The sequence below is a fragment of the Esox lucius genome, chromosome 11 (assembly GCF_011004845.1).
Source record: "Esox lucius isolate fEsoLuc1 chromosome 11, fEsoLuc1.pri, whole genome shotgun sequence".
NCBI classification, from domain to species: Eukaryota; Metazoa; Chordata; class Actinopteri; order Esociformes; family Esocidae; genus Esox; species Esox lucius.
Window position 1 is genome coordinate 27,977,640 of NC_047579.1, and position 10,008 is coordinate 27,987,647.

A 10,008-nucleotide genomic window follows, 5' to 3' on the forward strand; every position below is an offset into this window, starting at 1 on the left:
GGAGTGGGCCAAAATCCCTGCTGCAGTGTGTGCAAACCTGGTCAAGAACTACAGGAAACGTATGATCTCTGTAATTGCAAACAAAGGTTTCTGTACCAAATATTAAGTTCTGCTTTTGTGATGTATCAAATACTTATGTCATGCAATAAAATGCAAATTAATTACTTAGATATTATACAACGTCATTTTCTGGATTTTTGTTTTAGATTCCGTCACTGACAGTTGAAGAGTACCTATGATAAAAAATAACAGACTTCTGCATGCTTTGTAAGTGGGAAAACCTGCAAAATCGGCAGTGTATCAAATACTTGTTCTCACCACTGTAAATGTTTTGCCCTCTTCTAAATGCTAACTGCATTTCATTGTACTGTACTTTTACTGCTCATTGGCGATAAAGTTGACTCTAATCTAACATAATGGCTTTGTAAATATAAGTATACCAGAGACTGAGCCTGTGGGTGACTAGGGAAGGCCAGCCAAACCCAGCATATGAATTGGAATGGTTGTGCAAGTGCTTTGCAGTTTTCTTTGCAAAATAAATCTCAGTGCTCCCTTTGGTTGATGCTTGGCAATGTGGGTGGATTGATTTCATGCCTGTTTGGCCCTGTCCGGGGCCTCCCCCGGGTAGGGCAACAGTGTCAATGGACCCCCCGGTCTCAGCCCCAAGGTCTTACGCTGCTATATTATTGTGCTTGGGGAGTAGGGTCAGTTCTCCTTCTCCACTATAAAACCTTGTAGATTTAAGAAATGCATTTTCTAAAATGTCCTTGTCTCTTGGCGTTTTAAACTTAGGAGGACATGATGTCTTGGCCCACACCTGCGGAGTACCAGGCTTGAAAGACTCGTTGCTGTGCCTGTCCAAAGTCATCCTAGTTGTGTTGCAGATCAAGACGATACCTGATGATTTCAGCTGCCACTGCTGACCACCCATCCCCCCCACCCCTCTGTGTTGTCCCTGTCCATGTCCATCTGGTCATGCTTCTGACCTGGACTAGGTTAAAATAGACTCTGGATTCAGCCCACATGCATTTATTAATATTACAATTTGTACTCTTAATTTGTTCACCCGGCACTGCCAGAAGAGGACTGGTCACCCCTCTGAGCCTGGTTCCTCTCTAGGTTTCTTCCTAAAGGTTTTCCTAGCCTCTGAAATTCAACACTACTGTTGTTTGCTACTTGGGGTTTTAGGCCGGGTGTTTTGTAAAAGCAACAACTGCTGATGTAAAAAGGTCTTCATAAATACATTTGATTGATTGAGTGCTCCACGGTAAAGGGTAGTCAAACACAGCATGTATATATAAAATATCACCATGGGCCAGCATAAGCATAAAAGTAGCTGATACAAGCCTCCTTTCTGCTTCAAAAGAGAAACAAGCCTTGTTCCTAAAATAACATCACAACTTCAGCTTTAGCTTTACACAGTTGCTGACTATGCAATTTAAGAGTGGTTGTCATCAATTCAGTGTCATTGCCCTGACAAAGAGTAATAGGTACAACGTTCAGCAGTCTATTTATTGCACTGGAGAACACCATTAGTTTGGTTTTGCCAGCACTGATTACAAGCTTCAGTTGACACAAGGTGTGTTAAACAGCATGGTTTTAATTGCTGCAGTATTTATACAGTATATATCATTTTGTTATACATTGCCCTTTAATGGACGAATGGGTAGTTTCATGATATGTAGTGTGCAGGCAATTATTGTAAACAAACAAGTTCTTAATTACCTGCCTGTCTGAATAAAGGGAAATAGGTAGAAGGGATTTGCTAGGAATAAAAGTTTAGCTACCGCTATCTCCTCCTCCCCTGCCATTTATATTTGTAGTCCTGTTTTTTAGGGGCCATCCTAGCTTAGTGTTGGGTCAATCATTGTGAAAGGGACAGTAAGTTCATTGCCATGGCAGCTTCCAAAGATCCAAAGGTGGAAAACATTTGCAAACCAGGGCTTGTTGAACCAATGGGGGTGGCACAAGTGTCAGATGTTGGCCCTCCATATGTACCTTGTTCAGCATGCACTGGTTCAAGCCTAAAGGTGAAATTGCACACAGAAAGGTCTGTGGACACAGTTACCAAATCGTGCCTTCTGAAATCCCGCTGAAAAATACATCAACTATGTTTTGACACATGTAGATCTTGGTCAGTCATCACAAAAGGGCTCCAAAAGCTTGCAGATTATTCAGCAATGTAGCTCCCACTTTCAGAATAGGGCACTACTGACAGCAGATCCACCCCTGGTTGCAATTACAAAAAGACATGACATTAAAGCAACAGAAATCTTAGCACTGCTTCATGCTCGGAAAAGGCTCGACAATAGGAACAACTGTTAAGAGCTCAAAATAATTACTGTTCAACTGAAGCTCACATCAACATGCTGTTACTAACAGATTAACTTTCTCCACTGACAGTTGGTCTGGCCCCATAGCGGGTGTGAACTTGTGGTCTTCTGCTTCTCAGCAGACATGAATGCAGTCCATGACAACATTCCCGCTGTTTGTACAGAAGAAAAGCTCCAGCTGTACAAAAGTAACAAGATGGAAACACCCTTCAGCGACGGAATGTTCAGAACTCCATAACACAACATAACTCAAACCAAAACCCAACAGGTGACTTTATTCTCTACGTGTCTGCATGTCTGCATGGGTGCATGTGCATTGCCGGCACATCGAGACACAGGGAAATGCAACGCGGTGAAAGGGGGAGCACAGCGCCCCCTCTAGTTGACTCATAGCACAGTGATACAGATGGAGGCTGTTTGACAAGCCAGTCTTTCCAAGGGCCCTGTTTGCATTGGAATCATTAAAGACTTAAAGGCACTTTGTCATTTACTCAGTGTCAAATGTGTTAAGCAAACTTGTAAGCTGGATATGTGCTGGATAAAAGTGCTGGATATGAGAAAAAGACAAGTTACAATGAACTCTAAGCTCCATCTCTTAGTCCTGCGGGGATGGCTTTAAGAGTTTCATCTGCGTCAGGGACTGCAGCACCTATCCTCAGGTAAGAGACTTCCTCAGGTAAGAGACTTCCACAGGTAAGAGACTTCCTCAGGTAAGAGACTTCCTTCAGACAGCAGTTTGTGTTGTGCTCTTGGCAGAGACCCAGACTGGCACATTCTTAGGACAATGTGTCATCTCATAATGTGACTCAGTTGTGTGTATGGCCCCCACGTGCCTGTATGCACTCCTAACAACGTCTGGGCATACTACTGATGAGACGGCGGATGATTTCCGCGGGGATCTCCTCCCAGACCTGGATCAGGGCATCGGCGAGCACCTGGACAGTCTGTGATGCTGCTTGATGGCGTCGGATGCATTGATACATAACATCCCAGAGTTTCTCAATTGGATTCAGGTCTGGGGAACTAATGCCAGTCGAGTTTCACATTGCTAGGCTGTGAGCACAGGTCCCGCTAGAGCCCTCATGCCACCCTCATGTTTTCTGTTTCTGACAGTTTGGTCAGAAACAGGCACCCCAGTAACCCACTGGAGGTCCTTTTGTAGGGCTCTGGCAGTGCTCCTCCTGTTCCTTCTCGCACAAAGGAGCAGATACCAGTCCTGCTGCTGGGTTTATACCCTTCTACAGCTCTGTCCAGCTCTCCTTGTGTATCGGCCTGCCTCCTGGTATCTCTTCCATTCTCTTGAGTCTGTACTTGGAGACACAGCAAACATTCTTGCAACGGCACATATGGATGTGCCATCCTGGAGGAGCTGGACTACCTGTGCAACCTGAATGGGCTGCAGATACCGCCTCACACTACCAGTAGTGACAAGGACACTAGCAAAATGCAAAACTTGAGAAGAATCAGTCAGGAAAGATAAGGAGAGTGCAGTTGTATGTGGCCACCACCAGCAAAACCATTCCCCTTTTGGGGGTTGTCTTGCTGTTGCCTCTCCAGAGCACCTGTTGTCACTTTCATTTCCACCAAATCAGGTGACACTCACAATCGCTTATGCTTCCTAACTGGACAGATTAATACCCCTGAAGTTTAACTGACTGCTGCACATCTACAAGTCACAAGCCAATGATTGCCAAGTCTAAGTCATTTCAGACTTGTTCAAGTCAAGTCCCAGGTCATGAGAGTGGTTGAGGGAGCTACAGCACAGACAGGGTGCAGGGGCCTCAGGGTAGTGGTGCTTTTAGTATAAGATTCAGTCAAAGGTGATGGCAGGCAATGATCAAGGATTCTTGTAGGAAAATAAAGGACATAAATAACGGAGTTAGTCACAGTTCAGTGGCACAGACACTGAACTGTGACAGCTTGGTTCAGTTTGTACTTTAAGCCCAAATATATTTGAATGAGAACAATTATAAATATACATATTTTCCAAATAAAAGCCTGAATGGCTTTGTATGAGGCTGTCTGCTATTCTCCTTTCTCAATAAAAAAACCTAAGATTTTGACTCGGAACAGAAGTCCCATAATATTTTGGCGGTGTCTATAGGAAAGGGTGCTGGATCTGACAAAGCCACTAGATGAGTGACGACTCCCAGCAGAGTAGTGTAAATGTTTGGAGTATCACTATGGAAAAAATGAAGAGGAATCACTTGCACATTATAAACACGTGATGAAAGAGGAACCTAATCCATTACTTTTTTACAAGGGAACTCTCTTCTCTTCTCTCTCTCACTTTCTCTCTTTCACACACATGCATGCACACACACACACACACACACACACACAAACGTACGTATTCACTAAATAGATTGTGAATTCATATTTGTATTTAAAGGCATTAATTGATGCCTTCAACAGATTTTTCAGATGTTAACTAAGAGCCAGGAGCTAATCAGAGAGATGGAGAGTCAAATATGTTTCACATGACATGAATATAAAAGAAAAACATTAGAGATTACATTTCATTTTTGTTCATTGATTTTTACAAACACATTGTTTTAAATAACATATTTATGTACTTTATACTATTAATTTACAATGATACCATGTACAGACCACTTTTAATTTTGTTTAACACAAACTGATGGACAGCACTGTACAGAAACCTCAAGCAGTTACTACTGGGTGTGTTTTTTTTGGGGGGGGGGGGGGGGGGCGGGATATACAAGTTGAATAAATATAGAAATAATCTAAACAAAATATGAGCAACGGAAAACAGTGTCCAAGGTTTCGAGTCCAACTCACTGCTAACCCTCTCTCTGTTCCTCAATAACTTTGCTGCCCAGTAACAAAACGTATCATCACAAAAAGAAACAAATAGAGAAACCATCCCAACCAGAATCCCCACAAACATCATATTAATGTACATCATGACACATCGTTTCCCACACTGTTTAGAAGGGAACTCCCATGTCCCACAGTAAGACATAATAAATCCCAGACCGTTTACAAGGGAACTCCTTTCTTTGTCTCCCTCTCACAGACACACACAACTCACCACATGTATTAACTCGTCTGCTGAATGAACAATCAAGTCATTTTGATATTCAAAGGCATTCATTGTTGCTGATATTATAGTAACAGCCAGAATAATAGCTAGTCAGACAGAAAGTCAGAGACCTTTCTACATGCCAATCATTATTATGAATGTTTTTTTGTTAACATGATTATATTTCCATTATTAAATTATTTTACAACTGCATTGTAATCAGTTTTAAATTCATTTTTTGATTGTATATTTGTATTAATAATGGTGTGTATACTTACACTGGTACCATGTACAAGCCACTTTACATTTAATTTCTAATTTTGTTTAACACAAACAGGTGGGCTGTGTAGAAACCTCAACCAACAGATACTGTGTGTGGTTTCTGTTTTATTTTATTAAGTTTAAACAAGATGAATAAAAAACTAAAATTAACTAAATAAGACATTAACAATGGAAAACTAACTGAGTGGCCTAGTGTCAGTGGTTAAATAGGATCCAGCAACTCTCAGATTTTCCTCAGTTTGTTCTGGCCTACTGCACATGATTTATCTTTTACGATCACTGTGTTTGCTTTGCACGGAAAAACATTCTACTAAATACAACCAGAGTTCATAAAGTCGCATAAAGTCACAAAGTCACATGTAGCCTCAGCCAGTGTCGGTTTTAGTGATTTGGGGGCCTGAGCCACAGACTGATTGAGGCCGCAAAATCATTTATTTTTTACCTTATTATCCAAGCCACACCGGCAACATTTTGAACATACCGTTTTTAGTGTTGAATGGAACTGCCACTTCCAAAGATACTTGCATTACTGCAAGAAACCATGCAAGAATAGCCCAAAACAATAAGAATTTATAGTATGACATTTTCATATAGTATGAATTTATAGTATGTGTTTCCCTCACAGTTCCCCACTGGGGCTGTCATGGAAAACACTTTTGCCAAGACAGTCAAGGACAAGCTACAGGTCCTTCTGTCCTCAATATGAGATAACAACAACCACTCATTGCACTGACCATGGGAACAATAGTTCATCACTCTCACTTAACAATTAAACTGTTTGGGGAAATAATATGAGCCCTGGTTAAATGTTTTATCAATTAACACTCAATTAATATACAGGTGATCACATGAGATGTTCTGTCTACTCTTCATCAGGTTAATGTGTAATAACTTTTTATGAAAATATCGCTACAGGGCTAGATTGTCTCCCAGTCTCAATCTTTCTTTCAAAGGTTTAGCAATGTTTTCAGAGCTTCCCCAGATGTATGCCTCAAGGGAATTCCTTTGGCTTAATGGCTGTTTTGATTGTTCCTTATGGAACATTCTATTCTAAGAATTCTACTCACTGCTTCCTCAATGGGAGCTGATAAATCTGGTCTAAAGCTCAAACACACTAATTTCACACCCAGTTTGGTGTTGACTGAGAAGATCTGTTGTGTGGTGACTATGAGCATTGGAGGAAATGGTTCTGTATCCAAAATCCAGACAGTTAGAACAGGTGCATTGGCATGAAGCCAGACTGAAAAGACTTGTAAAGCTGTTTTATTTCTTTTCTTTTTTTTATTGATACAGGGAAAACTGTGACTGTGGTCTCTTTTACAGTGGTGCCCTGTATTACTCTAATAAACAATAAAACGTAAAATACAAATAAAGTGCATTTTTGAAAACATTAAACATTAAATAAATAAAACAATTAAGATGAACTAATACAATCCACTGGAAAGTGGGCAGTCAAAAAATTTTTTAACTGTGTTATGGATACATAATTGTGTGACCATAGCACGGATAATGAGTTTCTTTTGGGACAGCTTTATAAACAACAACCAATGTCTGGGTCAGAGGCAAGGAATCCAAAACCCAGAGTAATGTTTTAAAGACAATGGTGTATACAAAAGCTTGCATCAGTAACAAAACTTAGAGCAGCATGATGGTTAGAGATTAGATGTGAATGGTGGTCTTTATAGGATAGTGGCCAGTTCTCAGCTGTTATCTTCTTAAAGGTTGTTTTGAAAATCAACTAGAAAAGGAATGTTGGCTCTCAGCCTCTCTGCGCTTCGGGTCCTCATTTCCAACCGTGACGGGGTGTTTCTCTTTTTATTGTTTTTGTGGATCTTTCTTTTTTATTATTTCCTTCTCTGTATTTTAATGAATAACCTATAAAAGTAAACGTTTTGTTCTGTGTGAAGGTCATGTATTATTTTGTTTTTGCTGTGGTGTGTGTTTAATAGCAATATTTGAAAAAAAAAACTAAATTTAAATAATATCCACAACACTAGTACAGGGTCTGGTAGAGAGTGCTTGTATCAGTGTTACCCCCTCATCCTTAGCAGAATGACCTGATGGATTTTCAATCATACACTGAAGGACTACTGATCAGGTTTTTAACCTTCAGTTTTAAACATTTTATGTCCTTTGAACCACTTAAATCTTCTATGTCTATGTTACACCGATCAGCCAAATATTATGACCACTGTCAGGTGAAGTGAATAACACTGATAATATCATTATCATGGCACCTGTCAGTGGGTGGGATATATTAGACAGGAAGTGAACATTCTGTCGTCAAAGTTGATGTGTTAGAAGCAAGAAAAGTGGGCAAGCATAAGGATCTAAGCGACTTGGACAAGGCACACATTCTGATGGCTAGACGACTGGTTCAGAGCACTGTACCACGGAGCAATTAAAGAAGGCAGCCTGATCTGATGAATCACATTTCCTTTTACATCACATGGATGACTGGGTGTGTGTGTGTCACTTACCTGGAGAACACATGTCACCAGGATGCACTATGGGAAGGAGGCAAGCCGGGAGAGGCAGTGTGATGCTTTGGGCAATGTTCTGCTGGGAGACCTTGGGTCCTGCCATTCATGTGGATGTTACTTTGACAAGTACCACCTACCTGAGCATTGTTGCAGACCATGTGCACCCTTTCATGGCAACGGTATTCCCTGATGGCATTGGCCTCTTTCAGCAGGATAACGCGCCCTGCCACAAAGCAAAAATGGTTCAGGAATGGTTTGAGGAACACAACAAGTTCAAGATGGTAACTTGTCCTCCAAATTCCCCAGATCTCAATCCAATTGAGCATCTGTGGGATGTGCTGGACAAACTAGTCCGATCCATGGAGGCTCTTACAGGACTTAAAGGATCTGTTGCTAACATCTCAGTGCCAGATACCACAGCACACCTTCAGAGGTCTAGTGGAGCCCGTGCCTTGACGGGTCAGGGCTGTTTTTGCGGCAAAAGTGGGACCTACACAATATTAGGCAGGTGGTCATAATTTTACGGCTGATCAGTGTATTTCTGTTGTGTTTGCAATGTCAACAATGCTGCTTTTCCCGCCAAGGCTCACTTGTAGATGAGATGAAAAAGGCAATGTGGCTTCTCTGGCTGTGATGTGTTGTCCAAAAGAAACAGCCATGGATCCAGCCCAACCACTAAATTGTTCCTTGTGTCAGGATCCTCTCAGAGCCTTACTGCATATCTTACTGCAAATGTACATACTCACAGGATTGGTATTGAGACACCATGCCAAAGAACTACAAGGAAATAACAAGGAAAACCCAAGTATAGGAATGTTATATAGGAAGGACGTAATGGGGGAAATCAAGTTACCAAAGGCAGATGCTGGTGGCAGATATAAACAGGGATTTAAGAAACACCATTTTGAATTTCATTATTGAAATGTTAAAAAAACTGAGCAAAACCACTGGCTCATTGTTTTTCTGGGACTTTCCTCAGGTTCTTACCTCATAGTTGTCCTTACTAGGGCTATAAGTACTTAAATGGACTTGGGTATAAAACAAGTGAGTTTATTGATCGGCATTACAAAATACCAGCTGTTGAGGAAAGGGGATATTTGTCAGTGTACACATAAATTCCAAGCAAGATAGTACTTTAACTCAAATTGGAGACACATGAGCAGCTGCCATATGTCGGAAAATGTTTCCGTCCTCCAAAGATCCAGTCTGTTACTAGGCACACAATGGATACTATGTGTAAGATATGAATTATCACAGTGGGTAACAATGTCTGCCTTATGAATTATAACAGTGGGTAACCATGTCTGCCTTATGAATTATCACAGTGGGTAACAATGTCTGCCTTATGAATTATAACAGTGGGTAACCATGTCTGCCTTATGAATTATCACAGCGGGTAACCATGTATGCCTTATGAATTATCACAGAGGGTAACAATGTCTGCCTTATGAATTATAACAGTGGGTAACCATGTCTGCCTTATGAATTATCACAGTGGGTAACAATGTCTGCCTTATGAATTATAACAGTGGGTAACCATGTCTGCCTTATGAATTATCACAGTGGGTAACAATGTCTGCCTTATGAATTATAACAGTGGGTAACCATGTCTGCCTTATGAATTATCACAGTGGGTAACAATGTCTGCCTTATGAATTATCACAGTGGGTAACCATGTCTGCCTTATGAATTATCACAGTGGGTAACCATGTGTGCCTTGGGATTAAGTAATTGCAGTCAGAGCAGACCTTGTCCTGGGTCAGAGCAGACATTTAAAGCCTTTTGATACCTGCTGCCACGCTGATATCTCCATGGTAACAAGTTGGAAACAGTTTCCATTCTCTGTTGATTCACTCTTGACTTG